This window comes from Kogia breviceps, chromosome 1 (assembly GCF_026419965.1).
Source record: "Kogia breviceps isolate mKogBre1 chromosome 1, mKogBre1 haplotype 1, whole genome shotgun sequence".
In the NCBI taxonomy this organism is placed as follows: Eukaryota; Metazoa; Chordata; class Mammalia; order Artiodactyla; family Physeteridae; genus Kogia; species Kogia breviceps.
In genome coordinates this window covers 90,963,570-90,988,533 of record NC_081310.1, presented here as the reverse complement: position 1 = coordinate 90,988,533, position 24,964 = coordinate 90,963,570, and the positions used below count along the sequence as shown (strand labels likewise).

Genomic DNA, 24,964 nt, shown 5'->3' with positions numbered 1-24,964 from the left:
TGCGGGGGTGGTCGCCGCCGTCCTCGTTAGTATAGTGGTGAGTATCCCCGCCTGTCACGCGGGAGACCGGGGTTCGATTCCCCGACGGGGAGGCAACACGCCCTCTTTTGGTGGCTGGCGCCGCTCTCTGTCCTGCCGCCTGGCTCCCAAGGGCCCTTCTTCTCGTCCCTCCGCCCTCCAGCGAAGCGCAGGGCGCCAGCGCGTGCCCAGCCTGCCCACCCTCGACCCCCTCCAGCCCTCCAGCCCTTCCGCCTCGCCGGGCGCTCCGTCGCCACGGCCGAGCGACGGCCTCCTCTGGACCCCACAAGCGCCCGAGGACACTGCGGCCCGCCCAAAGTGGCTGTGTCAGTAGGCTCCTTGCGTGGCGACGCACAGCTGCGCAACTATGCACAGCGGCCTGGACGGGTGGGAGGCGGATGAGTGCCGTCCCCTGTCGGTGCGGGAAGTGGCCTGGCCCAGCGCCCGGTGGAGAAGGGCTTTGGCGAGCCGGGGACTGGCAGACGCGTGCCCCGGGGGCGGGGGCGCGCCGCGGCGTGGAGCCGAGGGACCTGGAGCAGCAAGGCAGCGAGAGCGCCCCCCTGAGGCGGTCGGGCGGGTGGCCTGGTGCAGCTTCGTAGGGCTGGCGCGGGTGGGGCGCCGGGGGGCCTTGGTGGCGCCCGTGACATCACAGAGCTGCCGGCCGGCGGGGCGTCGGGGCAGGGCTGCTCCAAGCGGCGGCTTCGGCGGCGGAGGCTGAGAAGGAGGGGGAGGACGAGGAAGAGAAAGGGGAGTAGGAGGAGGGAGAGAAGGAAGAGGAGTCGAGGAGGAGGAGGGGGAGGGGGAGGAGGAGCAAGAGGAGGGGGAAGAGGGCGAGGGGGAGGAGGAGGCGACGAAAGTGCGCTCGGGCGAGCCCGGTGCCGGCGTCTCGGGGCGGCCCGGTCCGTGCAGCGTTGGTGGTATAGTGGTGAGCATAGCTGCCTTCCAAGCAGTTGACCCGGGTTCGATTCCCGGCCAACGCAGCGGGCTGACCTTTTGCCGAGCTCCGCGGGGGGCCTGTGAGGGAGAGCTGGGAGCAGGGAGCTAGCTGGCCCCAGCGGCTTTTCTTGTGTGTGCGGGAAGCAGGCACGCAGTGTTCTGAGGGTGCTGCAAGCAGGCAGGGCGGGAGGACACGTGGATTGCCAGCGACGGCGCGTGGCTGGACTTGGAAAGGCCGCGTCTTGGCGCCAAGGTGGCGCCGAGCGGGTGCTACGGGTCCAGCAGGAGCACGGCTAGAGCCCGACGCTCCCTGGTGGTCTAGTGGTTAGGATTCGGCGCTCTCACCGCCGCGGCCCGGGTTCGATTCCCGGTCAGGGAAGCCTTTCTTCTTCCTCTCAACCTCCCACCGTCCACATGGCACTTTTAGGCCACGCTTGCTCCGCGGCCTCGGCGCCCCGGGACCACAGCCACCCGGCGCCCTGCACCTCCAGCCCAAGCCCTGCCACGCAACCTCCACCCTCCCTCCCCGGCCAAGCCTTTTGGCCGCACTGGCGCGCGCCCTCGCGAGGCCTCCGACGGCCCGTGTCTTCCTTTTCGGACGCTTGCCTCAGCCCCCAACACGAGTGGCCGGGGCAGCGCCTCTCCCCGCCGTGGCTGTGGCCACGAGCAAACGCGCCCGCCCGTGTTTGGACTCTCCAGCAGCACCGCTTCTCCCCCACGGCGACGTCGGCGGCGGCGCCGACGGCGAGGGCGGTGTCACACGCGGTGCCTTCCGACAGCGCCGGATCCCCCGTGGAAAGGAGCACCGGTGGGCAGACGGGTGCTTCGCACCACCGCAGCAGGTTTCCTGAACGCCTTGCCGGTGCCTTGGGGGTGGCTGACAGTGTGGGATGACGGTGTTTGTGGCCGTGGTCGGTGGCCACCCCACGCCGGTTAGGGAACGGAGCAGGACGACCCCATGGAGAGAGGGCGGCGGCGGGCCGCGTGCCGTGCCGGGAGGTGCGAGGAAGGGCCTGGGGTGTCTGGCTGGAGCGCGGGCAGGAGCGGGAGGTGTTGGGCTGGCGGGGACCTGGCCCGGGAGAGCGGCTGGCCACTCAGGCAGGGGCTCAGCAGAAGCTTGGGGTGGTGGCGGCACCTGGCCCGGCAGGTGTGTGCGGGTGCGTGAGATCAGGGCGCGGGGTGGGCCTGAAGTAGCAGTGGGTCTGAGGAGCAGCGGCGGAAGTGAGACTTCCGGGCGGGACATGTGACAGCCGGGCCTGGGACACAAGGAGAAGGTGGCGCGGAGCGGGGTCTGAGCCTGCAGGCTGGGGGGAGGGGCGGGGTGTGTGAGTGCGCTGTGGGGCGAGGAAGATGGTGGGAGAGGACCCCTTCGCGGTGGGGTGGAGGGTGAGCGCCCCAGACTGGTGTGCTGTGCGGGAAGGTGGTCAGGCTAAGCAATGGGTTGGGACCGGGGGCGGTGGGTAGGAGGCAGCTAAGAGGACGACAGAAACGGAGCGCGCCACAGGGGCTAGGCGGGGTCCGAATGGGGTGGGGGCATTCTACTGCCCCAGAGACATACATCACCTCTCATCGGGGGTAACCATCCAGTCTCAGGTGTGTGTGGCGGCGGGGGTGGGGGCAGCAGGGGTTGAGGTTGAAAGAGGCCGAAGGAGAGGTCCCGTATGATCCAGCAATCCCACTCCTGGGTGCGTACCCGGAAATGACGAAACAAGAGTTCAAAACGGCACAAGCACCTCCAAGTTCACCAAATAGCGGCACTATTTGCACTAGCCAAGACATGGAGAAAAACCCAAGTGCCCATCAACGGGTGGCTAGTACGAGAAGAGGTGGTATACATGTACTATGGTGTATGACTCAGCCGTTAGTAAAAAAGAATGCAATATTGCCATTTGCGGCGACAAGAATGCTCCCAGGGAAGATTACGCTTAGTGAAGCACGTCCGACAGAGAAGCCCAAAGATATGTGGAATCTCAAAAGTACTACCAACGAACCTATGGGTGCAAAACAGAGACAGACTCACAGGCCTAGAAAACACACTGATGGCTACCCGAGGAGAAAAGGAGGGGTGGAGGGATAAATTGGGAGCTCCATGAACAGATACACAGTACTTCCTATAAATGAGACAAACAACAAGGATTTACAGAATAACACAGGGAATGATATTCAGTATCCTGCAATAACGTATAATGGAAATCAATCTGAAACAATATTAGACATGGAAGACAGTATCCCCTTTGCTGTACACCTGAAACTAACTCAGTATTGTTAATCAACTCTTCTTCCTAAACCACGAGTACTAGTACTTAAAAGCAAGTAAGTAAAAAAAAAGTTTTAAAAAGAAAGAAAAAAGTAAGTAAGTAAATAAAAACAACGAACACAATAAATAGGAGAAACATGAGCCACCAGATGATCCAGCAATCCCCGTCGTGGGTACACGTCCGCCCAAGAGCAAAACTGTTGTTTGAAGAGATCCACGCACCCCCGTGTTTGTAGCAGCACTACGTGCCACAGCCAAGACGTAGAAAAAACCCATGTGCCCATCAACGGTCGGCTGGCAGGAAAAGCTGGGGTATATATGTACTGTGGAATATTACTCAGCCATTTCAGAAAATGAAATATTGCCATGTGCCACAATAAGGATGGTCCTAGAGGATATTCCACTTAGGGAAGTAAGTCTGACCGAGAAGCACAAAGATCCGTGGAATCTAAACCATAATAGAAAAGAACGATTGTGCAATAGAGAAACAGACTCACAGACATAGAAAACACACTGATGGTTACCCGAGGAGAAAGGGAGGGGTGGAGACATCAGTCAGGAGCGGCGATGAACAGATACACCGTAGTTCATATAAAAGACGTAGGCGACACGGATTTCCGGAATCACACGGGGAATGATATTCAATATCCTGTAGTAAGCTATAACGGAAAGCAACCTGAAACAATATGAGACACGGAAAACAGTATCCATGTTGCTGTGCACCTGAAACTAACTCAATCTTGTTAATCAATTTTTCTTCCAAAATTACAGCTACTAGTTCTTATAAGTAAATGAATAAATAACTATTAAATGCATAAATAGAAACAACACACTAAATAAATAGGTGAAATATGAGCTCTCATATGATCCAGCGATCCCCATCGTGGGTACACATCGGCAGAGGAGAGAAAGTGTCACTTGAAGAGATCCGTGCACCCTCGTGTCCACAGCAGCACTGCGGGCCACAGCCAAGACATGGACAAAGCCCCAGTGCCCATCAACGCCGATGGCTGGCACAGGCAGACGTGGTATGCACGTGCTGTGGAATATTACTCAGCCATACAAAAAGAGTGAGATATTGCCATTTGCACCAATAAGGAGGGACCCAGAGGATATTACACTTAGCGACGTAAGGCAGGCAGAGAAGCACAAAGAAATGTGGAATCTATACCGTACCACAAACGAATGTATGCGCCAAAGAGAAACAGACTCACAGACATAGGAAACACACTGTTCGTTACCCAAGGGGAAAGTGCAGGGCAGGGAAAAATACGGAGCTGCGATGAACGGAGAGGAAATACTGTATACATCAAGCACATAAGCAGCAAGCATTCACCGTACAGCACAGGGAAATGTATACATATGTCGTGATAAGGTATAGTGGAAAATAACCTGGGAAAGGACATGTAACTGAATCATCTTGCCGTACACCTGAATGTAACACAATGTTGTAAAGCAACCGCACTGCTATGAAAAGGAGAAGAAGGCGAAGTGGGCAAAAGGAGGAGGCCAACGGCACAGAGGCAAGGGCAGGATCCTTGACAACGTAGGATTTGGAAAGGATCCGGGGAAAAGTGGGGAGATGGGGTGGGGTGGGGGTGTTTGTGGGAGTAGGCTGGAGGCTGAGGTGGTGGTGCTGGTGGTGCTGTCCCGAGGGCTGATGCCGTTGGTGGGAGCAGAGGTTCAGGGGAGGGCGTGGTGTTTGTCGTGCTGATGGTGCTGGTGGCAGTAGCGGTGGAGGAGCGGGCCGGTGTTGGAAACGTATTTCTGTGGAGGGTCAAACTCGAGTGCAGTCTGCGATGATTGTGTGGGCTTCTTTTGAACTCCTCGTGCAAGTGAACGCTTTGGGGACTCTCCAGGAAAATGGGATGGATCACTGCCAGAGGTGGCGACTCCCTTGCTCCTGGTTGTGCAAAGGTGAAGAGGTTGGGCTGTGCGGGTGCCAGTGTGGGGTGTTTCTTACAGTGAAGAGCGTGACACAGGCGGGGTCAGGGTAAGGAAGAGAACAAGGACAAGGAAGGGGTCTGGGCGTAAGAGTGGCTGAGCCCGCAAGGTGTCAGGTCCTGGAGGCCTGGCTCCCGGGTGTGTGTGGGGTGGGGGCGTCTGCGTGGGAAGGTCCGGGGCCTGAAGGTGCGGTGGTGAGCGAGCTGTTGGCAGGACCGGTGCCTTGATTGTGGCAGCGGGGAAGCCCAGCTCCGCTTTGAGGCTGCGGGAACCAAAAGGGGGCGCTGTGGCTGCATGGGCCGGGAATCGAACCCGGGCCTCCCGCGTGGCAGGCGAGAATTCTACCACTGAACCACCCATGCACTGATGGCCGCCGGCGCCCGCCGCGGCCCCAGCGGTGCTCGCCGCCAACCGCCGGATCCTGGTCACTGCTCGTCCCGTGGGCATGTGCTCCATTTGAGCAGGAGGCCGACGGGCCACCTGAACGAGAGGCTCCGGGCACGCTGGCGACCCCGGGGCGCGAGGCGGTCGCAAGCACCGAGGGACGGAGGGACGCGGGCGGGCTCGGCCCGCCCTGCGCTTTCTCTGCCGTCCACGGCCGCCGCGAGACCGTCGCTGTCGCCAGAGGAAGCCAGGAGCCGCACGGGCCTGGCCCGCGCCCGAATCTCAGTCAGGGCGGGCGAGGCGTGGCCGCTGCGGCTGAGCACCGACGTTCCTCTCAACCGCCGCCGCCGCCGCCGCCGCCGCCGGGCCCCGACGCACAGTCCCTCTGGCGGCTGGCTTTCTTGCCGGTGCGGGGCGTACGAGGGCGGGCGGGGGCAGGGATCGGAGCTCGGGGCTGTGCAGGGACGGCGAGCGTGGGAGGTGGACCCCGGGCACCGCCGCCGCCGCCGCCGCCGCCGCCGAGCGGCGCTTAGGCCGAAAGAGCAAAGGTGTCTTAGCCTCGCTTCTGCGCTCTGCGCCCACCCCTCCCGCGGTGTCCCGCTCTGCTACGTTGGTTGTGAGGAGAAGCACTTTGGCAGACTGGCTGCTGGCTCGCGGACAGCCCGGTGACGGAGGGAGCGACCCAGGGTGTGGCTGGGTGCTGCCGGAGCCGCGGCTTCCCCGAGGGACTTGCGCTGGGGCGCCGAGGCGGCTGACTCGTGCTGGGGGCCGGACGTGTGTGGTGGGTGACAGGGCATCCAGGGCTTCCGCTCACTACTCACTGGAGCACCGTTCCTGGGAGCGACTCGTGCACCAGGCCCCGTGCAGGGAGGGCCCCCTGTTGGCTGGCCAGCAGGCAGGCAGGCAAGCAGGTGTGGTCCGGCCAGGGCCCCAAGGCGAAAAAGCAGCGAGGGGCACGCACCACAGGCCGGCAAGGTGGTGTCGGCGGCCACCTCGGTGTGGCTGTGGAGGAAATGGAACGGGCAGGCGGGCCGTTGGGGCTGACGGGAAGGACAGGATGTTGGAAAGACGGAGAGCTGCTGGTGGCGGAAGTGGAAGAAGGGCTGTGAGAGCGAGTCCGCTGTTCACCAGGCAGAAGTCGGAGGGTGGGCGAGGCGTGGAGGGCTTTCCACACGCGGCCGTTGTGCGTGTGGCGGTGGGGGCGGGGGGGAGCGGGAGTGGGAGGGAGGGACGCAGGCAGGCAGGCAGGCAGACAGGCAGGCAGGAAAGACCAGCAGCAGCAGCAGCAGCAGCAGCAGCAGCCGCAAGCAGGGGAGGAAAGATGTGCTGCGAAGGACTGAAGGTTTTCCAGGTGTGGGTGCAGGAAGGAGGGGGCATAGGAACCGGCGGGGAGGGCGTTTGTCCGGAAAGCCCGTCGCCGGAGGTTTCGTAGCGGGCCGTTTCTGCCAGGCCCCTGGCCGCGGCTGAGAAGGTCCCGCGTCTGAGAGGCGTGGATGTCCGGGCCGGAGTTTGGAGAGGCCGCAAGAGTGCACGGCGCGACGGACTGGAAGGCAGTAAAGCGCTGCCATGGGGGGGCCGGGTGCTTTTGTCGGGCGGGCCAAAAGGCTGGCTTGTCAGGAGTGGGATTCGAACCCACGCCTCCAGGGGAGACTGCGACCTGAACGCAGCGCCTTAGACCGCTCGGCCATCCTGACGGCGGGGCTGGGCGTGCGCGTGGCCGCTCGGCTGGCTGGGACCGGACGCGACGCGAACCCCGGTGCCCTTGGCGGGACGCGGTGCTCCGCGCCAGGCGCGCGGCCGTGTGGCTGAGCGACGGAGCGGGCGCGCGGCGGCCGACGGGGAGCAAGGCCAGACGACGCGCCTGGCTCCGCCGCGGTGGCGCCCTCGCCCGCCGCTGGCCCCGGACGCAGCCGGGCCGCGTCGGGCCAGCCCCTGCCGCCGGCCCCCCACCCGCGCCTCTCCTCGCCGGCCAAGGCCCGGCGCGCGCACCGCCCCTCCTCGCAGCCTTGCTTTCGGTCTCGGGCCGGGCCCCTCCTCCCGGCGCCATCGCCGCGTTGGAGGCAACAGGCAGCGCGCGCTCGGAGTTTTCAGCGCCACGGGGGTCCGAGTCCCTGTCGGGGTCGGGGGCTGCTGCTCTGGAGGACGCGCTTGGTGTGGCATTGGGTCGGGTCGGGCACGCGCCGGCCGCCCGTAGCGGGCAGGGGGCCGGAGGGCAGGGGGCCGGAGGGCAGGGGGAGGCGTCGGCAGGCAGCCCGAGAGCGGGCGTGTGCGGGGGTGGTCGCCGCCGTCCTCGTTAGTATAGTGGTGAGTATCCCCGCCTGTCACGCGGGAGACCGGGGTTCGATTCCCCGACGGGGAGGCAACACGCCCTCTTTTGGTGGCTGGCGCCGCTCTCTGTCCTGCCGCCTGGCTCCCAAGGGCCCTTCTTCTCGTCCCTCCGCCCTCCAGCGAAGCGCAGGGCGCCAGCGCGTGCCCAGCCTGCCCACCCTCGACCCCCTCCAGCCCTCCAGCCCTTCCGCCTCGCCGGGCGCTCCGTCGCCACGGCCGAGCGACGGCCTCCTCTGGACCCCACAAGCGCCCGAGGACACTGCGGCCCGCCCAAAGTGGCTGTGTCAGTAGGCTCCTTGCGTGGCGACGCACAGCTGCGCAACTATGCACAGCGGCCTGGACGGGTGGGAGGCGGATGAGTGCCGTCCCCTGTCGGTGCGGGAAGTGGCCTGGCCCAGCGCCCGGTGGAGAAGGGCTTTGGCGAGCCGGGGACTGGCAGACGCGTGCCCCGGGGGCGGGGGCGCGCCGCGGCGTGGAGCCGAGGGACCTGGAGCAGCAAGGCAGCGAGAGCGCCCCCCTGAGGCGGTCGGGCGGGTGGCCTGGTGCAGCTTCGTAGGGCTGGCGCGGGTGGGGCGCCGGGGGGCCTTGGTGGCGCCCGTGACATCACAGAGCTGCCGGCCGGCGGGGCGTCGGGGCAGGGCTGCTCCAAGCGGCGGCTTCGGCGGCGGAGGCTGAGAAGGAGGGGGAGGACGAGGAAGAGAAAGGGGAGTAGGAGGAGGGAGAGAAGGAAGAGGAGTCGAGGAGGAGGAGGGGGAGGGGGAGGAGGAGCAAGAGGAGGGGGAAGAGGGCGAGGGGGAGGAGGAGGCGACGAAAGTGCGCTCGGGCGAGCCCGGTGCCGGCGTCTCGGGGCGGCCCGGTCCGTGCAGCGTTGGTGGTATAGTGGTGAGCATAGCTGCCTTCCAAGCAGTTGACCCGGGTTCGATTCCCGGCCAACGCAGCGGGCTGACCTTTTGCCGAGCTCCGCGGGGGGCCTGTGAGGGAGAGCTGGGAGCAGGGAGCTAGCTGGCCCCAGCGGCTTTTCTTGTGTGTGCGGGAAGCAGGCACGCAGTGTTCTGAGGGTGCTGCAAGCAGGCAGGGCGGGAGGACACGTGGATTGCCAGCGACGGCGCGTGGCTGGACTTGGAAAGGCCGCGTCTTGGCGCCAAGGTGGCGCCGAGCGGGTGCTACGGGTCCAGCAGGAGCACGGCTAGAGCCCGACGCTCCCTGGTGGTCTAGTGGTTAGGATTCGGCGCTCTCACCGCCGCGGCCCGGGTTCGATTCCCGGTCAGGGAAGCCTTTCTTCTTCCTCTCAACCTCCCACCGTCCACATGGCACTTTTAGGCCACGCTTGCTCCGCGGCCTCGGCGCCCCGGGACCACAGCCACCCGGCGCCCTGCACCTCCAGCCCAAGCCCTGCCACGCAACCTCCACCCTCCCTCCCCGGCCAAGCCTTTTGGCCGCACTGGCGCGCGCCCTCGCGAGGCCTCCGACGGCCCGTGTCTTCCTTTTCGGACGCTTGCCTCAGCCCCCAACACGAGTGGCCGGGGCAGCGCCTCTCCCCGCCGTGGCTGTGGCCACGAGCAAACGCGCCCGCCCGTGTTTGGACTCTCCAGCAGCACCGCTTCTCCCCCACGGCGACGTCGGCGGCGGCGCCGACGGCGAGGGCGGTGTCACACGCGGTGCCTTCCGACAGCGCCGGATCCCCCGTGGAAAGGAGCACCGGTGGGCAGACGGGTGCTTCGCACCACCGCAGCAGGTTTCCTGAACGCCTTGCCGGTGCCTTGGGGGTGGCTGACAGTGTGGGATGACGGTGTTTGTGGCCGTGGTCGGTGGCCACCCCACGCCGGTTAGGGAACGGAGCAGGACGACCCCATGGAGAGAGGGCGGCGGCGGGCCGCGTGCCGTGCCGGGAGGTGCGAGGAAGGGCCTGGGGTGTCTGGCTGGAGCGCGGGCAGGAGCGGGAGGTGTTGGGCTGGCGGGGACCTGGCCCGGGAGAGCGGCTGGCCACTCAGGCAGGGGCTCAGCAGAAGCTTGGGGTGGTGGCGGCACCTGGCCCGGCAGGTGTGTGCGGGTGCGTGAGATCAGGGCGCGGGGTGGGCCTGAAGTAGCAGTGGGTCTGAGGAGCAGCGGCGGAAGTGAGACTTCCGGGCGGGACATGTGACAGCCGGGCCTGGGACACAAGGAGAAGGTGGCGCGGAGCGGGGTCTGAGCCTGCAGGCTGGGGGGAGGGGCGGGGTGTGTGAGTGCGCTGTGGGGCGAGGAAGATGGTGGGAGAGGACCCCTTCGCGGTGGGGTGGAGGGTGAGCGCCCCAGACTGGTGTGCTATGCGGGAAGGTGGTCAGGCTAAGCAATGGGTTGGGACCGGGGGCGGTGGGTAGGAGGCAGCTAAGAGGACGACAGAAACGGAGCGCGCCACAGGGGCTAGGCGGGGTCCGAATGGGGTGGGGGCATTCTACTGCCCCAGAGACATACATCACCTCTCATCGGGGGTAACCATCCAGTCTCAGGTGTGTGTGGCGGCGGGGGTGGGGGCAGCAGGGGTTGAGGTTGAAAGAGGCCGAAGGAGAGGTCCCGTATGATCCAGCAATCCCACTCCTGGGTGCGTACCCGGAAATGACGAAACAAGAGTTCAAAACGGCACAAGCACCTCCAAGTTCACCAAATAGCGGCACTATTTGCACTAGCCAAGACATGGAGAAAAACCCAAGTGCCCATCAACGGGTGGCTAGTACGAGAAGAGGTGGTATACATGTACTATGGTGTATGACTCAGCCGTTAGTAAAAAAGAATGCAATATTGCCATTTGCGGCGACAAGAATGCTCCCAGGGAAGATTACGCTTAGTGAAGCACGTCCGACAGAGAAGCCCAAAGATATGTGGAATCTCAAAAGTACTACCAACGAACCTATGGGTGCAAAACAGAGACAGACTCACAGGCCTAGAAAACACACTGATGGCTACCCGAGGAGAAAAGGAGGGGTGGAGGGATAAATTGGGAGCTCCATGAACAGATACACAGTACTTCCTATAAATGAGACAAACAACAAGGATTTACAGAATAACACAGGGAATGATATTCAGTATCCTGCAATAACGTATAATGGAAATCAATCTGAAACAATATTAGACATGGAAGACAGTATCCCCTTTGCTGTACACCTGAAACTAACTCAGTATTGTTAATCAACTCTTCTTCCTAAACCACGAGTACTAGTACTTAAAAGCAAGTAAGTAAAAAAAAAGTTTTAAAAAGAAAGAAAAAAGTAAGTAAGTAAATAAAAACAACGAACACAATAAATAGGAGAAACATGAGCCACCAGATGATCCAGCAATCCCCGTCGTGGGTACACGTCCGCCCAAGAGCAAAACTGTTGTTTGAAGAGATCCACGCACCCCCGTGTTTGTAGCAGCACTACGTGCCACAGCCAAGACGTAGAAAAAACCCATGTGCCCATCAACGGTCGGCTGGCAGGAAAAGCTGGGGTATATATGTACTGTGGAATATTACTCAGCCATTTCAGAAAATGAAATATTGCCATGTGCCACAATAAGGATGGTCCTAGAGGATATTCCACTTAGGGAAGTAAGTCTGACCGAGAAGCACAAAGATCCGTGGAATCTAAACCATAATAGAAAAGAACGATTGTGCAATAGAGAAACAGACTCACAGACATAGAAAACACACTGATGGTTACCCGAGGAGAAAGGGAGGGGTGGAGACATCAGTCAGGAGCGGCGATGAACAGATACACCGTAGTTCATATAAAAGACGTAGGCGACACGGATTTCCGGAATCACACGGGGAATGATATTCAATATCCTGTAGTAAGCTATAACGGAAAGCAACCTGAAACAATATGAGACACGGAAAACAGTATCCATGTTGCTGTGCACCTGAAACTAACTCAATCTTGTTAATCAATTTTTCTTCCAAAATTACAGCTACTAGTTCTTATAAGTAAATGAATAAATAACTATTAAATGCATAAATAGAAACAACACACTAAATAAATAGGTGAAATATGAGCTCTCATATGATCCAGCGATCCCCATCGTGGGTACACATCGGCAGAGGAGAGAAAGTGTCACTTGAAGAGATCCGTGCACCCTCGTGTCCACAGCAGCACTGCGGGCCACAGCCAAGACATGGACAAAACCCCAGTGCCCATCAACGCCGATGGCTGGCACAGGCAGACGTGGTGTGTACGTGCTGTGGAATATTACTCAGCCATACAAAAAGAGCGAGATATTGCCATTTGCACCAATAAGGAGGGACCCAGAGGATATTACACTTAGCGACGTAAGGCAGGCAGAGAAGCACAAAGAAATGTGGAATCTATACCGTACCACAAACGAATGTATGCGCCAAAGAGAAACAGACTCACAGACATAGGAAACACACTGTTCGTTACCCAAGGGGAAAGTGCAGGGCAGGGAAAAATACGGAGCTGCGATGAACGGAGAGGAAATACTATATACATCAAGCACATAAGCAGCAAGCATTCACCGTACAGCACAGGGAAATGTATACATATGTCGTGATAAGGTATAGTGGAAAATAACCTGGGAAAGGACATGTAACTGAATCATCTTGCCGTACACCTGAATGTAACACAATGTTGTAAAGCAACCGCAACCGCACTGCTATGAAAAGGAGAAGAAGGCGAAGTGGGCAAAAGGAGGAGGCCAACGGCACAGAGGCAAGGGCAGGATCCTTGACAACGTAGGATTTGGAAAGGATCCGGGGAAAAGTGGGGAGATGGGGTGGGGTGGGGGTGTTTGTGGGAGTAGGCTGGAGGCTGAGGTGGTGGTGCTGGTGGTGCTGTCCCGAGGGCTGATGCCGTTGGTGGGAGCAGAGGTTCAGGGGAGGGCGTGGTGTTTGTCGTGCTGATGGTGCTGGTGGCAGTAGCGGTGGAGGAGCGGGCCGGTGTTGGAAACGTATTTCTGTGGAGGGTCAAACTCGAGTGCAGTCTGCGATGATTGTGTGGGCTTCTTTTGAACTCCTCGTGCAAGTGAACGCTTTGGGGACTCTCCAGGAAAATGGGATGGATCACTGCCAGAGGTGGCGACTCCCTTGCTCCTGGTTGTGCAAAGGTGAAGAGGTTGGGCTGTGCGGGTGCCAGTGTGGGGTGTTTCTTACAGTGAAGAGCGTGACACAGGCGGGGTCAGGGTAAGGAAGAGAACAAGGACAAGGAAGGGGTCTGGGCGTAAGAGTGGCTGAGCCCGCAAGGTGTCAGGTCCTGGAGGCCTGGCTCCCGGGTGTGTGTGGGGTGGGGGCGTCTGCGTGGGAAGGTCCGGGGCCTGAAGGTGCGGTGGTGAGCGAGCTGTTGGCAGGACCGGTGCCTTGATTGTGGCAGCGGGGAAGCCCAGCTCCGCTTTGGGGCTGCGGGAACCAAAAGGGGGCGCTGTGGCTGCATGGGCCGGGAATCGAACCCGGGCCTCCCGCGTGGCAGGCGAGAATTCTACCACTGAACCACCCATGCACTGATGGCCGCCGGCGCCCGCCGCGGCCCCAGCGGTGCTCGCCGCCAACCGCCGGATCCTGGTCACTGCTCGTCCCGTGGGCATGTGCTCCATTTGAGCAGGAGGCCGACGGGCCACCTGAACGAGAGGCTCCGGGCACGCTGGCGACCCCGGGGCGCGAGGCGGTCGCAAGCACCGAGGGACGGAGGGACGCGGGCGGGCTCGGCCCGCCCTGCGCTTTCTCTGCCGTCCACGGCCGCCGCGAGACCGTCGCTGTCGCCAGAGGAAGCCAGGAGCCGCACGGGCCTGGCCCGCGCCCGAATCTCAGTCAGGGCGGGCGAGGCGTGGCCGCTGCGGCTGAGCACCGACGTTCCTCTCAACCGCCGCCGCCGCCGCCGCCGCCGGGCCCCGACGCACAGTCCCTCTGGCGGCTGGCTTTCTTGCCGGTGCGGGGCGTACGAGGGCGGGCGGGGGCAGGGATCGGAGCTCGGGGCTGTGCAGGGACGGCGAGCGTGGGAGGTGGACCCCGGGCACCGCCGCCGCCGCCGCCGCCGCCGCCGAGCGGCGCTTAGGCCGAAAGAGCAAAGGTGTCTTAGCCTCGCTTCTGCGCTCTGCGCCCACCCCTCCCGCGGTGTCCCGCTCTGCTACGTTGGTTGTGAGGAGAAGCACTTTGGCAGACTGGCTGCTGGCTCGCGGACAGCCCGGTGACGGAGGGAGCGACCCAGGGTGTGGCTGGGTGCTGCCGGAGCCGCGGCTTCCCCGAGGGACTTGCGCTGGGGCGCCGAGGCGGCTGACTCGTGCTGGGGGCCGGACGTGTGTGGTGGGTGACAGGGCATCCAGGGCTTCCGCTCACTACTCACTGGAGCACCGTTCCTGGGAGCGACTCGTGCACCAGGCCCCGTGCAGGGAGGGCCCCCTGTTGGCTGGCCAGCAGGCAGGCAGGCAAGCAGGTGTGGTCCGGCCAGGGCCCCAAGGCGAAAAAGCAGCGAGGGGCACGCACCACAGGCCGGCAAGGTGGTGTCGGCGGCCACCTCGGTGTGGCTGTGGAGGAAATGGAACGGGCAGGCGGGCCGTTGGGGCTGACGGGAAGGACAGGATGTTGGAAAGACGGAGAGCTGCTGGTGGCGGAAGTGGAAGAAGGGCTGTGAGAGCGAGTCCGCTGTTCACCAGGCAGAAGTCGGAGGGTGGGCGAGGCGTGGAGGGCTTTCCACACGCGGCCGTTGTGCGTGTGGCGGTGGGGGCGGGGGGGAGCGGGAGTGGGAGGGAGGGACGCAGGCAGGCAGGCAGGCAGACAGGCAGGCAGGAAAGACCAGCAGCAGCAGCAGCAGCAGCAGCAGCAGCCGCAAGCAGGGGAGGAAAGATGTGCTGCGAAGGACTGAAGGTTTTCCAGGTGTGGGTGCAGGAAGGAGGGGGCATAGGAACCGGCGGGGAGGGCGTTTGTCCGGAAAGCCCGTCGCCGGAGGTTTCGTAGCGGGCCGTTTCTGCCAGGCCCCTGGCCGCGGCTGAGAAGGTCCCGCGTCTGAGAGGCGTGGATGTCCGGGCCGGAGTTTGGAGAGGCCGCAAGAGTGCACGGCGCGACGGACTGGAAGGCAGTAAAGCGCTGCCATGGGGGGGCCGGGTGCTTTTGTCGGGCGGGCCAAAAGGCTGGCTTGTCAGGAGTGGGATTCGAACCCACGCCTCCAGGGGAGACTGCGACCTGAACGCAGCGCCTTAGACCGCTCGGCCATCCTGACGGCGGGGCTGGGCGTGCGCGTGGCCGCTCGGCTGGCTGGGACCGGACGCGACGCGAACCCCGGTGCCCTTGGCGGGACGCGGTGCTCCGCGCCAGGCGCGCGGCCGTGTGGCTGAGCGACGGAGCGGGCGCGCGGCGGCCGACGGGGAGCAAGGCCAGACGACGCGCCTGGCTCCGCCGCGGTGGCGCCCTCGCCCGCCGCTGGCCCCGGACGCAGCCGGGCCGCGTCGGGCCAGCCCCTGCCGCCGGCCCCCCACCCGCGCCTCTCCTCGCCGGCCAAGGCCCGGCGCGCGCACCGCCCCTCCTCGCAGCCTTGCTTTCGGTCTCGGGCCGGGCCCCTCCTCCCGGCGCCATCGCCGCGTTGGAGGCAACAGGCAGCGCGCGCTCGGAGTTTTCAGCGCCACGGGGGTCCGAGTCCCTGTCGGGGTCGGGGGCTGCTGCTCTGGAGGACGCGCTTGGTGTGGCATTGGGTCGGGTCGGGCACGCGCCGGCCGCCCGTAGCGGGCAGGGGGCCGGAGGGCAGGGGGCCGGAGGGCAGGGGGAGGCGTCGGCAGGCAGCCCGAGAGCGGGCGTGTGCGGGGGTGGTCGCCGCCGTCCTCGTTAGTATAGTGGTGAGTATCCCCGCCTGTCACGCGGGAGACCGGGGTTCGATTCCCCGACGGGGAGGCAACACGCCCTCTTTTGGTGGCTGGCGCCGCTCTCTGTCCTGCCGCCTGGCTCCCAAGGGCCCTTCTTCTCGTCCCTCCGCCCTCCAGCGAAGCGCAGGGCGCCAGCGCGTGCCCAGCCTGCCCACCCTCGACCCCCTCCAGCCCTCCAGCCCTTCCGCCTCGCCGGGCGCTCCGTCGCCACGGCCGAGCGACGGCCTCCTCTGGACCCCACAAGCGCCCGAGGACACTGCGGCCCGCCCAAAGTGGCTGTGTCAGTAGGCTCCTTGCGTGGCGACGCACAGCTGCGCAACTATGCACAGCGGCCTGGACGGGTGGGAGGCGGATGAGTGCCGTCCCCTGTCGGTGCGGGAAGTGGCCTGGCCCAGCGCCCGGTGGAGAAGGGCTTTGGCGAGCCGGGGACTGGCAGACGCGTGCCCCGGGGGCGGGGGCGCGCCGCGGCGTGGAGCCGAGGGACCTGGAGCAGCAAGGCAGCGAGAGCGCCCCCCTGAGGCGGTCGGGCGGGTGGCCTGGTGCAGCTTCGTAGGGCTGGCGCGGGTGGGGCGCCGGGGGGCCTTGGTGGCGCCCGTGACATCACAGAGCTGCCGGCCGGCGGGGCGTCGGGGCAGGGCTGCTCCAAGCGGCGGCTTCGGCGGCGGAGGCTGAGAAGGAGGGGGAGGACGAGGAAGAGAAAGGGGAGTAGGAGGAGGGAGAGAAGGAAGAGGAGTCGAGGAGGAGGAGGGGGAGGGGGAGGAGGAGCAAGAGGAGGGGGAAGAGGGCGAGGGGGAGGAGGAGGCGACGAAAGTGCGCTCGGGCGAGCCCGGTGCCGGCGTCTCGGGGCGGCCCGGTCCGTGCAGCGTTGGTGGTATAGTGGTGAGCATAGCTGCCTTCCAAGCAGTTGACCCGGGTTCGATTCCCGGCCAACGCAGCGGGCTGACCTTTTGCCGAGCTCCGCGGGGGGCCTGTGAGGGAGAGCTGGGAGCAGGGAGCTAGCTGGCCCCAGCGGCTTTTCTTGTGTGTGCGGGAAGCAGGCACGCAGTGTTCTGAGGGTGCTGCAAGCAGGCAGGGCGGGAGGACACGTGGATTGCCAGCGACGGCGCGTGGCTGGACTTGGAAAGGCCGCGTCTTGGCGCCAAGGTGGCGCCGAGCGGGTGCTACGGGTCCAGCAGGAGCACGGCTAGAGCCCGACGCTCCCTGGTGGTCTAGTGGTTAGGATTCGGCGCTCTCACCGCCGCGGCCCGGGTTCGATTCCCGGTCAGGGAAGCCTTTCTTCTTCCTCTCAACCTCCCACCGTCCACATGGCACTTTTAGGCCACGCTTGCTCCGCGGCCTCGGCGCCCCGGGACCACAGTCACCCGGCGCCCTGCACCTCCAGCCCAAGCCCTGCCACGCAACCTCCACCCTCCCTCCCCGGCCAAGCCTTTTGGCCGCACTGGCGCGCGCCCTCGCGAGGCCTCCGACGGCCCGTGTCTTCCTTTTCGGACGCTTGCCTCAGCCCCAACACGAGTGGCCGGGGCAGCGCCTCTCCCCGCCGTGGCTGTGGCCACGAGCAAACGCGCCCGCCCGTGTTTGGACTCTCCAGCAGCACCGCTTCTCCCCCACGGCGACGTCGGCGGCGGCGCCGACGGCGAGGGCGGTGTCACACGCGGTGCCTTCCGACAGCGCCGGATCTCCCGTGGAAAGGAGCACCGGAGGGCAGACGGGTGCTTCGCACCACCGCAGCAGGTTTCCTGAACGCCTTGCCGGTGCCTTGGGGGTGGCTGACAGTGTGGGATGACGGTGTTTGTGGCCGTGGTCGGTGGCCACCCCACGCCGGTTAGGGAACGGAGCAGGACGACCCCATGGAGAGAGGGCGGCGGCGGGCCGCGTGCCGTGCCGGGAGGTGCGAGGAAGGGCCTGGGGTGTCTGGCTGGAGCGCGGGCAGGAGCGGGAGGTGTTGGGCTGGCGGGGACCTGGCCCGGGAGAGCGGCTGGCCACTCAGGCAGGGGCTCAGCAGAAGCTTGGGGTGGTGGCGGCACCTGGCCCGGCAGGTGTGTGCGGGTGCGTGAGATCAGGGCGCGGGGTGGGCCTGAAGTAGCAGTGGGTCTGAGGAGCAGCGGCGGAAGTGAGACTTCCGGGCGGGACATGTGACAGCCGGGCCTGGGACACAAGGAAAAGGTGGCGGGGAGCGGGGTCTGAGCCTGCAGGCTGGGGGGAGGGGCGGGGTGTGTGAGTGCGCTGTGGGGCGAGGAAGATGGTGGGAGAGGACCCCTTCGCGGTGGGGTGGAGGGTGAGCGCCCCAGACTGGTGTGCTGTGCGGGAAGGTGGTCGGGCTAAGCAATGGGTTGGGACCGGGGGCGGTGGGTAGGAGGCAGCTAAGAGGACGACAGAAACGGAGGGCGCCACAGGGGCTAGGCGGGGTCCGAATGGGGTGGGGGCATTCTACTGCCCCAGAGACATACATCACCTCTCATCGGGGTTAACCATCCAGTCTCAGGTGTGTGTGGCGGCGGGGGTGGGGGCAGCAGGGGTTGAGGTTGAAAGAGGCCGAAGGAGAGGTCCCGTATGATCCAGCAATCCCACTCCTGGGTGCGTACCCGGAAATGACGAAACAAGAGTTCAAAACGGCACAAGCACCTCCAAGTTCACCAAATAGCGGCACTATTTGCACTAGCCAAGACATGGAGAAAAACCCAAGTGCCCATCAACGGGTGGCTAGTACGAGAAGAGGTGGTATACATGTACTATGGTGTATGACTCAGCCGTTAGTAAAAAAGAATGCAATATTGCCATTTGCGGCGACAAGAATGCTCCCAGGGAAGATTACGCTTAGTGAAGCACGTCCGACAGAGAAGCCCAAAGATATGTGGAATCTCAAAAGTACTACCAACGAACCTATGGGTGCAAAACAGAGACAGACTCACAGGCCTAGAAAACACACTGATGGCTACCCGAGGAGAAAAGGAGGGGTGGAGGGATAAATTGGGAGCTCCATGAACAGATACACAGTACTTCCTATAAATGAGACAAACAACAAGGATTTACAGAATAACACAGGGAATGATATTCAGTATCCTGCAATAACGTATAATGGAAATCAATCTGAAACAATATTAGACATGGAAGACAGTATCCCCTTTGCTGTACACCTGAAACTAACTCAGTATTGTTAATCAACTCTTCTTCCTAAACCACGAGTACTAGTACTTAAAAGCAAGTAAGTAAAAAAAAAGTTTTAAAAAGAAAGAAAAAAGTAAGTAAGTAAATAAAAACAACGAACACAATAAATAGGAGAAACATGAGCCACCAGATGATCCAGCAATCCCCGTCGTGGGTACACGTCCGCCCAAGAGCAAAACTGTTGTTTGAAGAGATCCACGCACCCCCGTGTTTGTAGCAGCACTACGTGCCACAGCCAAGACGTAGAAAAAACCCATGTGCCCATCAACGGTCGGCTGGCAGGAAAAGCTGGGGTATATATGTACTGTGGAATATTACTCAGCCATTTCAGAAAATGAAATATTGCCATGTGCCACAATAAGGATGGTCCTAGAGGATATTCCACTTAGGGAAGTAAGTCTGACCGAGAAGCACAAAGATCCGTGGAATCTAAACCATAATAGAAAAGAACGATTGTGCAATAGAGAAACAGACTCACAGACATAGAAAACACACTGATGGTTACCCGAGGAGAAAGGGAGGGGTGGAGACATCAGTCAGGAGCGGCGATGAACAGATACACCGTAGTTCATATAAAAGACGTAGGCGACACGGATTTCCGGAATCACACGGGGAATGATATTCAATATCCTGTAGTAAGCTATAACGGAAAGCAACCTGAAACAATATGAGACACGGAAAACAGTATCCATGTTGCTGTGCACCTGAAACTAACTCAATCTTGTTAATCAATTTTTCTTCCAAAATTACAGCTACTAGTTCTTATAAGTAAATGAATAAATAACTATTAAATGCATAAATAAAAACAACACACTAAATAAATAGGTGAAATATGAGCTCTCATATGATCCAGCGACCCCCATCGTGGGTACACATCGGCAGAGGAGAGAAAGTGTCACTTGAAGAGATCCGTGCACCCTCGTGTCCACAGCAGCACTGCGGGCCACAGCCAAGACATGGACAAAACCCCAGTGCCCATCAACGCCGATGGCTGGCACAGGCAGACGTGGTGTGTACGTGCTGTGGAATATTACTCAGCCATACAAAAAGAGCGAGATATTGCCATTTGCACCAATAAGGAGGGACCCAGAGGATATTACACTTAGCGACGTAAGGCAGGCAGAGAAGCACAAAGAAATGTGGAATCTATACCGTACCACAAACGAATGTATGCGCCAAAGAGAAACAGACTCACAGACATAGGAAACACACTGTTCGTTACCCAAGGGAAAGTGCAGGGCAGGGAAAAATACGGAGCTGCGATGAACGGAGAGGAAATACTATATACATCAAGCACATAAGCAGCAAGCATTCACCGTACAGCACAGGGAAATGTATACATATGTCGTGATAAGGTATAGTGGAAAATAACCTGGGAAAGGACATGTAACTGAATCATCTTGCCGTACACCTGAATGTAACACAATGTTGTAAAGCAACCGCAACCGCACTGCTATGAAAAGGAGAAGAAGGCGAAGTGGGCAAAAGGAGGAGGCCAACGGCACAGAGGCAAGGGCAGGATCCTTGACAACGTAGGATTTGGAAAGGATCCGGGGAAAAGTGGGGAGATGGGGTGGGGTGGGGGTGTTTGTGGGAGTAGGCTGGAGGCTGAGGTGGTGGTGCTGGTGGTGCTGTCCCGAGGGCTGATGCCGTTGGTGGGAGCAGAGGTTCAGGGGAGGGCGTGGTGTTTGTCGTGCTGATGGTGCTGGTGGCAGTAGCGGTGGAGGAGCGGGCCGGTGTTGGAAACGTATTTCTGTGGAGGGTCAAACTCGAGTGCAGTCTGCGATGATTGTGTGGGCTTCTTTTGAACTCCTCGTGCAAGTGAACGCTTTGGGGACTCTCCAGGAAAATGGGATGGATCACTGCCAGAGGTGGCGACTCCCTTGCTCCTGGTTGTGCAAAGGTGAAGAGGTTGGGCTGTGCGGGTGCCAGTGTGGGGTGTTTCTTACAGTGAAGAGCGTGACACAGGCAGGGTCAGGGTAAGGAAGAGAACAAGGACAAGGAAGGGGTCTGGGCGTAAGAGTGGCTGAGCCCGCAAGGTGTCAGGTCCTGGAGGCCTGGCTCCCGGGTGTGTGTGGGGTGGGGGCGTCTGCGTGGGAAGGTCCGGGGCCTGAAGGTGCGGTGGTGAGCGAGCTGTTGGCAGGACCGGTGCCTTGATTGTGGCAGCGGGGAAGCCCAGCTCCGCTTTGGGGCTGCGGGAACCAAAAGGGGGCGCTGTGGCTGCATGGGCCGGGAATCGAACCCGGGCCTCCCGCGTGGCAGGCGAGAATTCTACCACTGAACCACCCATGCACTGATGGCCGCCGGCGCCCGCCGCGGCCCCAGCGGTGCTCGCCGCCAACCGCCGGATCCTGGTCACTGCTCGTCCCGTGGGCATGTGCTCCATTTGAGCAGGAGGCCGACGGGCCACCTGAACGAGAGGCTCCGGGCACGCTGGCGACCCCGGGGCGCGAGGCGGTCGCAAGCACCGAGGGACGGAGGGACGCGGGCGGGCTCGGCCCGCCCTGCGCTTTCTCTGCCGTCCACGGCCGCCGCGAGACCGTCGCTGTCGCCAGAGGAAGCCAGGAGCCGCACGGGCCTGGCCCGCGCCCGAATCTCAGTCAGGGCGGGCGAGGCGTGGCCGCTGCGGCTGAGCACCGACGTTCCTCTCAACCGCCGCCGCCGCCGCCGCCGCCGGGCCCCGACGCACAGTCCCTCTGGCGGCTGGCTTTCTTGCCGGTGCGGGGCGTACGAGGGCGGGCGGGGGCAGGGATCGGAGCTCGGGGCTGTGCAGGGACGGCGAGCGTGGGAGGTGGACCCCGGGCACCGCCGCCGCCGCCGCCGCCGCCGCCGAGCGGCGCTTAGGCCGAAAGAGCAAAGGTGTCTTAGCCTCGCTTCTGCGCTCTGCGCCCACCCCTCCCGCGGTGTCCCGCTCTGCTACGTTGGTTGTGAGGAGAAGCACTTTGGCAGACTGGCTGCTGGCTCGCGGACAGCCCGGTGACGGAGGGAGCGACCCAGGGTGTGGCTGGGTGCTGCCGGAGCCGCGGCTTCCCCGAGGGACTTGCGCTGGGGCGCCGAGGCGGCTGACTCGTGCTGGGGGCCGGACGTGTGTGGTGGGTGACAGGGCATCCAGGGCTTCCGCTCACTACTCACTGGAGCACCGTTCCTGGGAGCGACTCGTGCACCAGGCCCCGTGCAGGGAGGGCCCCCTGTTGGCTGGCCAGCAGGCAGGCAGGCAAGCAGGTGTGGTCCGGCCAGGGCCCCAAGGCGAAAAAGCAGCGAGGGGCACGCACCACAGGCCGGCAAGGTGGTGTCGGCGGCCACCTCGGTGTGGCTGTGGAGGAAATGGAACGGGCAGGCGGGCCGTTGGGGCTGACGGGAAGGACAGGATGTTGGAAAGACGGAGAGCTGCTGGTGGCGGAAGTGGAAGAAGGGCTGTGAGAGCGAGTCCGCTGTTCACCAGGCAGAAGTCGGAGGGTGGGCGAGGCGTGGAGGGCTTTCCACACGCGGCCGTTGTGCGTGTGGCGGTGGGGGCGGGGGGGAGCGGGAGTGGGAGGGAGGGACGCAGGCAGGCAGGCAGGCAGACAGGCAGGCAGGAAAGACCAGCAGCAGCAGCAGCAGCAGCAGCAGCAGCCGCAAGCAGGGGAGGAAAGATGTGCTGCGAAGGACTGAAGGTTTTCCAGGTGTGGGTGCAGGAAGGAGGGGGCATAGGAACCGGCGGGGAGGGCGTTTGTCCGGAAAGCCCGTCGCCGGAGGTTTCGTAGCGGGCCGTTTCTGCCAGGCCCCTGGCCGCGGCTGAGAAGGTCCCGCGTCTGAGAGGCGTGGATGTCCGGGCCGGAGTTTGGAGAGGCCGCAAGAGTGCACGGCGCGACGGACTGGAAGGCAGTAAAGCGCTGCCATGGGGGGGCCGGGTGCTTTTGTCGGGCGGGCCAAAAGGCTGGCTTGTCAGGAGTGGGATTCGAACCCACGCCTCCAGGGGAGACTGCGACCTGAACGCAGCGCCTTAGACCGCTCGGCCATCCTGACGGCGGGGCTGGGCGTGCGCGTGGCCGCTCGGCTGGCTGGGACCGGACGCGACGCGAACCCCGGTGCCCTTGGCGGGACGCGGTGCTCCGCGCCAGGCGCGCGGCCGTGTGGCTGAGCGACGGAGCGGGCGCGCGGCGGCCGACGGGGAGCAAGGCCAGACGACGCGCCTGGCTCCGCCGCGGTGGCGCCCTCGCCCGCCGCTGGCCCCGGACGCAGCCGGGCCGCGTCGGGCCAGCCCCTGCCGCCGGCCCCCCACCCGCGCCTCTCCTCGCCGGCCAAGGCCCGGCGCGCGCACCGCCCCTCCTCGCAGCCTTGCTTTCGGTCTCGGGCCGGGCCCCTCCTCCCGGCGCCATCGCCGCGTTGGAGGCAACAGGCAGCGCGCGCTCGGAGTTTTCAGCGCCACGCGGGTCCGAGTCCCTGTCGGGGTCGGGGGCTGCTGCTCTGGAGGACGCGCTTGGTGTGGCATTGGGTCGGGTCGGGCACGCGCCGGCCGCCCGTAGCGGGCAGGGGGCCGGAGGGCAGGGGGCCGGAGGGCAGGGGGAGGCGTCGGCAGGCAGCCCGAGAGCGGGCGTGTGCGGGGGTGGTCGCCGCCGTCCTCGTTAGTATAGTGGTGAGTATCCCCGCCTGTCACGCGGGAGACCGGGGTTCGATTCCCCGACGGGGAGGCAACACGCCCTCTTTTGGTGGCTGGCGCCGCTCTCTGTCCTGCCGCCTGGCTCCCAAGGGCCCTTCTTCTCGTCCCTCCGCCCTCCAGCGAAGCGCAGGGCGCCAGCGCGTGCCCAGCCTGCCCACCCTCGACCCCCTCCAGCCCTCCAGCCCTTCCGCCTCGCCGGGCGCTCCGTCGCCACGGCCGAGCGACGGCCTCCTCTGGACCCCACAAGCGCCCGAGGACACTGCGGCCCGCCCAAAGTGGCTGTGTCAGTAGGCTCCTTGCGTGGCGACGCACAGCTGCGCAACTATGCACAGCGGCCTGGACGGGTGGGAGGCGGATGAGTGCCGTCCCCTGTCGGTGCGGGAAGTGGCCTGGCCCAGCGCCCGGTGGAGAAGGGCTTTGGCGAGCCGGGGACTGGCAGACGCGTGCCCCGGGGGCGGGGGCGCGCCGCGGCGTGGAGCCGAGGGACCTGGAGCAGCAAGGCAGCGAGAGCGCCCCCCTGAGGCGGTCGGGCGGGTGGCCTGGTGCAGCTTCGTAGGGCTGGCGCGGGTGGGGCGCCGGGGGGCCTTGGTGGCGCCCGTGACATCACAGAGCTGCCGGCCGGCGGGGCGTCGGGGCAGGGCTGCTCCAAGCGGCGGCTTCGGCGGCGGAGGCTGAGAAGGAGGGGGAGGACGAGGAAGAGAAAGGGGAGTAGGAGGAGGGAGAGAAGGAAGAGGAGTCGAGGAGGAGGAGGGGGAGGGGGAGGAGGAGCAAGAGGAGGGGGAAGAGGGCGAGGGGGAGGAGGAGGCGACGAAAGTGCGCTCGGGCGAGCCCGGTGCCGGCGTCTCGGGGCGGCCCGGTCCGTGCAGCGTTGGTGGTATAGTGGTGAGCATAGCTGCCTTCCAAGCAGTTGACCCGGGTTCGATTCCCGGCCAACGCAGCGGGCTGACCTTTTGCCGAGCTCCGCGGGGGGCCTGTGAGGGAGAGCTGGGAGCAGGGAGCTAGCTGGCCCCAGCGGCTTTTCTTGTGTGTGCGGGAAGCAGGCACGCAGTGTTCTGAGGGTGCTGCAAGCAGGCAGGGCGGGAGGACACGTGGATTGCCAGCGACGGCGCGTGGCTGGACTTGGAAAGGCCGCGTCTTGGCGCCAAGGTGGCGCCGAGCGGGTGCTACGGGTCCAGCAGGAGCACGGCTAGAGCCCGACGCTCCCTGGTGGTCTAGTGGTTAGGATTCGGCGCTCTCACCGCCGCGGCCCGGGTTCGATTCCCGGTCAGGGAAGCCTTTCTTCTTCCTCTCAACCTCCCACCGTCCACATGGCACTTTTAGGCCACGCTTGCTCCGCGGCCTCGGCGCCCCGGGACCACAGTCACCCGGCGCCCTGCACCTCCAGCCCAAGCCCTGCCACGCAACCTCCACCCTCCCTCCCCGGCCAAGCCTTTTGGCCGCACTGGCGCGCGCCCTCGCGAGGCCTCCGACGGCCCGTGTCT

General features: G+C 63.5%; 18 non-coding genes across 18 annotated transcripts; 12 read left to right on the top strand and 6 right to left on the bottom strand.

Annotated features, from left to right (window-relative positions):
• Positions 1-20: 20 nt before the first annotated feature.
• On the top strand, positions 21-92 carry TRNAD-GUC (transfer RNA aspartic acid (anticodon GUC)). The gene has a single exon. It is a non-coding gene; the product is annotated as a tRNA-Asp (tRNA).
• An 834-nt stretch (positions 93-926) lies between these two features.
• TRNAG-UCC (transfer RNA glycine (anticodon UCC)) lies at positions 927-998 on the top strand. The gene has a single exon. It is a non-coding gene; the product is annotated as a tRNA-Gly (tRNA).
• Positions 999-1,261: 263 nt separating this feature from the next.
• Positions 1,262-1,333, top strand: TRNAE-CUC (transfer RNA glutamic acid (anticodon CUC)). The gene has a single exon. It is a non-coding gene; the product is annotated as a tRNA-Glu (tRNA).
• Positions 1,334-5,446: 4,113 nt separating this feature from the next.
• TRNAG-GCC (transfer RNA glycine (anticodon GCC)) lies at positions 5,447-5,517 on the bottom strand. The gene has a single exon. It is a non-coding gene; the product is annotated as a tRNA-Gly (tRNA).
• Positions 5,518-7,150: 1,633 nt separating this feature from the next.
• On the bottom strand, positions 7,151-7,233 carry TRNAL-CAG (transfer RNA leucine (anticodon CAG)). Its single transcript has one exon. It is a non-coding gene; the product is annotated as a tRNA-Leu (tRNA).
• Positions 7,234-7,826: 593 nt separating this feature from the next.
• Positions 7,827-7,898, top strand: TRNAD-GUC (transfer RNA aspartic acid (anticodon GUC)). Its single transcript has one exon. It is a non-coding gene; the product is annotated as a tRNA-Asp (tRNA).
• An 834-nt stretch (positions 7,899-8,732) lies between these two features.
• On the top strand, positions 8,733-8,804 carry TRNAG-UCC (transfer RNA glycine (anticodon UCC)). Its single transcript has one exon. It is a non-coding gene; the product is annotated as a tRNA-Gly (tRNA).
• A 263-nt stretch (positions 8,805-9,067) lies between these two features.
• Positions 9,068-9,139, top strand: TRNAE-CUC (transfer RNA glutamic acid (anticodon CUC)). The gene has a single exon. It is a non-coding gene; the product is annotated as a tRNA-Glu (tRNA).
• A 4,119-nt stretch (positions 9,140-13,258) lies between these two features.
• Positions 13,259-13,329, bottom strand: TRNAG-GCC (transfer RNA glycine (anticodon GCC)). Its single transcript has one exon. It is a non-coding gene; the product is annotated as a tRNA-Gly (tRNA).
• Positions 13,330-14,959: 1,630 nt separating this feature from the next.
• TRNAL-CAG (transfer RNA leucine (anticodon CAG)) lies at positions 14,960-15,042 on the bottom strand. The gene has a single exon. It is a non-coding gene; the product is annotated as a tRNA-Leu (tRNA).
• A 593-nt stretch (positions 15,043-15,635) lies between these two features.
• Positions 15,636-15,707, top strand: TRNAD-GUC (transfer RNA aspartic acid (anticodon GUC)). Its single transcript has one exon. It is a non-coding gene; the product is annotated as a tRNA-Asp (tRNA).
• An 834-nt stretch (positions 15,708-16,541) lies between these two features.
• On the top strand, positions 16,542-16,613 carry TRNAG-UCC (transfer RNA glycine (anticodon UCC)). The gene has a single exon. It is a non-coding gene; the product is annotated as a tRNA-Gly (tRNA).
• Positions 16,614-16,876: 263 nt separating this feature from the next.
• TRNAE-CUC (transfer RNA glutamic acid (anticodon CUC)) lies at positions 16,877-16,948 on the top strand. The gene has a single exon. It is a non-coding gene; the product is annotated as a tRNA-Glu (tRNA).
• Positions 16,949-21,065: 4,117 nt separating this feature from the next.
• Positions 21,066-21,136, bottom strand: TRNAG-GCC (transfer RNA glycine (anticodon GCC)). The gene has a single exon. It is a non-coding gene; the product is annotated as a tRNA-Gly (tRNA).
• Positions 21,137-22,766: 1,630 nt separating this feature from the next.
• TRNAL-CAG (transfer RNA leucine (anticodon CAG)) lies at positions 22,767-22,849 on the bottom strand. Its single transcript has one exon. It is a non-coding gene; the product is annotated as a tRNA-Leu (tRNA).
• A 593-nt stretch (positions 22,850-23,442) lies between these two features.
• Positions 23,443-23,514, top strand: TRNAD-GUC (transfer RNA aspartic acid (anticodon GUC)). The gene has a single exon. It is a non-coding gene; the product is annotated as a tRNA-Asp (tRNA).
• An 834-nt stretch (positions 23,515-24,348) lies between these two features.
• Positions 24,349-24,420, top strand: TRNAG-UCC (transfer RNA glycine (anticodon UCC)). The gene has a single exon. It is a non-coding gene; the product is annotated as a tRNA-Gly (tRNA).
• Positions 24,421-24,683: 263 nt separating this feature from the next.
• Positions 24,684-24,755, top strand: TRNAE-CUC (transfer RNA glutamic acid (anticodon CUC)). Its single transcript has one exon. It is a non-coding gene; the product is annotated as a tRNA-Glu (tRNA).
• Positions 24,756-24,964: the final 209 nt, after the last annotated feature.